Source organism: Piliocolobus tephrosceles, chromosome 2 (assembly GCF_002776525.5).
Source record: "Piliocolobus tephrosceles isolate RC106 chromosome 2, ASM277652v3, whole genome shotgun sequence".
NCBI classification, from domain to species: domain Eukaryota; kingdom Metazoa; phylum Chordata; class Mammalia; order Primates; family Cercopithecidae; genus Piliocolobus; species Piliocolobus tephrosceles.
Genome location: NC_045435.1, coordinates 88,460,965 through 88,465,158, shown reverse-complemented (window position 1 = coordinate 88,465,158; position 4,194 = coordinate 88,460,965).

The window sequence follows — 4,194 nt, the reverse complement described above, 5'->3', positions numbered from 1 at the left end:
GAGGCTGAGAAAGGCGGATCACCCGAGGTCAGGAGTTCAAGACCATCCTGGCCAACAAGATAAAACCCTGTCTCTACTAAAAATACAAAAATTAGCCGGGCGTGGTAGCATGTACCTGTAATGCCAGTTACTTGGGAGGCTGAGGCAGGAGAATGGCTTGAACCCTGGAGGCAGATATTGCAGTGAGCCGAGATCGTGCCACTGCACTCCAGCCTGGGCAACAGAGTGAGACTACGTCTCAGGAAAACAAAAACAAAAACAAAAATGGCCTTTCTTCTATTCTTTCTTTTCTTTCCTTCTGGAACTCAAATTTGATATAGTTAGATTTTTCTCAGTATGTTCTGTCTCTTTCCACCTATTTCATGGTTTCCTAAGTATCATAAGTATGTATCTCATTCCATTCCAAATAATCTTCTAACACGTTTCTCCAGCATATTAACTCTCACTCCAGTTGGATTTAATAATTCTTTTTTTTTTTTTTTTTTTGAGACAGAGTGTCACTCTTGTTGCCCAGGCTGGAGTACAGTGACGTGATCTCGGCTCAACGCGACCTCTACCTCCCGGGTTCAAGCAATTCTCCTGCCTCAGCCTCCCGAGTAGCTGGGATTACAGGCATGCACCACCATGCCTGGCTAATTTTGTATTTTTAGTAGAGACGGGGATTCTCTGTGTTGGTCAGGTTGGTCTCAAACTCCTGACCTCAGATGATCCGCCCGTCTCGGCCTCCCAAAGTCCTGGGATTACAGGTGTGAGCCACCGTGCCTGGCCCAGTTGGATTAAATTCTAAGCTTAGTTTATCCCATTGAGTTTTACATTCCTTTTTTCCATACGGGATCTTGCTCTGTCACCCAAGCTGGAGTGCAGTGACACGATCTCAGCTCATGGCAACCTCTGCTTCTCAGGTTCAAGTGAGTCTCCTGCCTCAGACTTCCAAGTAGCTGGGATAATAGGCATCTGCCACCACTCCCAGCTAGTTTTTGTATTTTTAGTAGAGAAAGGGTTTCGTTGTGTTAGCCAGGCTTTTTTTGTTTTGTTTTGTTTTTTGAGACAAAGTGTTGCTCTTGTCGCCCAGGTTGGAGTGCAATGGCTCAATCTCTGCTCACTGCAACCTGCCCCTCCTGGGTTCAAGCAATTCTCCTGCCTCAGCCTCCTGAGTAGCTGGGATTACAGGCGCCTGCCAGCACTCCTGGCTAAATTTTTGTATTTTTAGTGGAGACAGGGTTTCGCCATGTTGGCAAGGCTGGTCTCTAACTCGTGACCTCAGGTGATCTGCCCATCTTGGCCTCCCAAAGTGCTAGGATTACAGGTGTGAGCCACCACATCCGGCCTATTTTTATTTTTATTTTTGAGATGGAGTCTTGCTCTGTTGCCCAGGCTGGAGTGCAGTGGTGCGATCTTGGCTCACTGCAACCTCTACCTCCTGGATCAAGTGATTATCCTTCTCAGCCTCCTGAGTAGCTGGGATTATAGGCAACTGCCAGCATGCTTGGCTAAATTTTTGTATTTTTAGTGGTGGCGTGGTTTCACTATGTTGGCCAGGTTGGTCTCGAACTCCTGACCTCAGGTCTCCCAAAGTGCTGGGATTATAGGTGTGAGCCACCGCACCTGGCCTATTTATTTATTTTTATTTTTATTTTTATTTTTGAGACCAGGTCTCACTCTGTCACCCAGGTTGTAGTACAGTGGCACAATCTCGGCTCTCTGCAACCTTCACCTCCTAGACTCAAGCAATCCTCTCAACTCAGCCTCCAGACTAACTGGGACTACAGGTGCACACCACCACGCCTGGCTAATTTTTTGTATTTTTTGTAGAGACAGGTTTTTGCCATGTTGCCTAGGCTGTTCTTGAACTCCTGAGCTCAACTGATCCATCCACTTAGGCCTCCCAAGGTGCTGGGATTACAGGTGTGAGCCACTGCACCCAGCCGGACAATTACATTATTTATGTTTACAAGAATGAATCAGAGGCCAGATGCATTGGCTCATTCCTATAATCCTGGCACTTTGGGAGGCCGAGGTGGGAGGATCACTTGAGACCAGGAGATTGAGACCTGTCTGGGCAACATAGGGAGATCTTTGTCTCTACAAAAAAATTTTTTAAAAAATTGACTGGGTGTGATGGTGTGTGTCTGTAGTCCCAGCTACTTAGAGTGAAACCCTATTCCCCATCCCCACCCCCTCCTAAAAAGAATAAGAGTCTGTGGAAGGCCTGGCACAGTGGCTCATGCCTGTAATCCCAGCACTTTGGGAGGCTGAGGCAGGCGGATCACCTGAGGTCAGGAGTTCGAGACCAGCCTGGACAACATGGCGAAACCCCGTCTCTATGAAAAACACAAAAATTAGACAGGCGTGGTGGCAGGCGCCTGTAATCCCAGCTACTCAGGAGGCTGAGGCAGGAGAATCGATTGAACCTGGGAGGCGGAGGTTGCGGTAAGCCAAGATCCTGCTACAGCATTCCAGCCTGAGCAACAAGAGTGAGACTCTGTCTCAAAAAAAAAAAAAAGAGTTCTGCAGAAAAAGAAAGGCATTCCCTGCAGGTGTCAGCAAAGGTAAGGAGGTCCCAAAGAACAGGAATAGTGAGGAGTCCTGGGGGGAGGGTGGGAATGTTGCTCAAGCCCATCCTTTATACTTGAGACCTCTGGTCCAGAGAAGTGAAGTGTTCTGCTCAGTGTCACACCACTGGTCAGGGGCAGATCGGAATCAGAAAGTAGGCCTTATTTCTTCATCAGAGTCTAGGAAGTGGTCAGGGGAAAGAGGCTGTGCTTGAGAAGGTTAAGGCCTATGACCCACCCTGCGTCATCCAAAGTAAACTAGGAAGGAAGTGTAAAGAAACCCAAAAAAGGTCTGACATTTTTCCATGATGACCACATTGATGCATTTATTAAAAATACAAAATGCTAATAATCCAAACCAGCCCTCTTCCCTTTTTTCCCCTTTGGGAGCCCTTGCACTGCATGACACACACGCTTGGACTAGGCCATTGGGAACTGCAGCTTGGACAAGGAACAGCCACAGCTTTGCCCGTACTCAGAGCAGGTAAAGTGCCATTAAATGCAGCTGGAGCCGGGCGCGGTGGCTCAAGCCTGTAATCCCAGCACTTTGGGAGGCTGAGATGGGCGGATCACGAGGTCAGGAGATCGAGACCATCCTGGCTAACACGGTGAAACCCCGTCTCTACTAAAAATACAAAAAACTAGCCGGGCGAGGTGGCGGGCGCCTGTAGTCCCAGCTACTTGGGAGGCTGAGGCAGGAGAATGGCGTGAACCCGGTAGGCGGAGCTTGCAGTGAGCTGAAATCCGGCCACTGCACTCCAGCCTGGGCGACAGAGCAAGACTCCGTCTCAAAGAAAAAAAAAAAAATGCAGCTGGAAGCCAGGGCAGAGGAAGGGGTGGGAAGCTCCTGGAGAGCCCCCAGCTCTTCCCAGTTACTGACTGGCTCTGGAGGAGAGGAGCTAGAAGGCAGATGCCTGAGGAGACAAACCTGGGGCACCACTGCCATCTGATGTCTTCCTATGGCCATTGCAGTGGTCACAGCCCCAGCCTGGCAGCAGAGTGAAACAAGAGGGCAAAGAAAGCCTATGGGTGGAAGTTTTTATTTACCCTTGATAGTGGGTACGTGAGTGCTTTGTATGTCTGAAATACTTCATATTGAAGAAAACCATCCATATTGAAAAACTAAACAGAAAACATAAATGGAAAATGAATCAACATGTACAAAGTAGCCACAGTATGGAGGTGTGGGATTTGACTTTGCCTGCTCTGGCCAGCACTGGAAGGGACCGCCGCCTCTGTTTTGCGAGTGTGCAAGCAGGGACTCTGGACTGGGCTTTGCACAACTTCCAGGAGTCATTGCTTAGATATCGGAATGACCAAGATCTTAAGGTCTTAGAATCATTGAGGTAATCCACCCCCATCCCGGCTGCCAGGTCACAGTCACACAGAGGCTGGGCACGCCCAATGCCACCCAGTCTTCCCCTGCTGCTGTTTCTGACTCGCCTCCCTGTCCCTCCTCCACCCTACCCTAGCATGGGCAGGCTTTGTGTCCCAAGGTCACCAGTCATATATGTCCCACCACAGGCAGCCGAGCTTGTGAGCCAAGATCGCACCACTTCTCTCCAGCCTGGGCAACAAGCGAGTCTCTGTCTCAAAATAATAATAATAATAATAATAATAATAATAATAATAATAATAATAA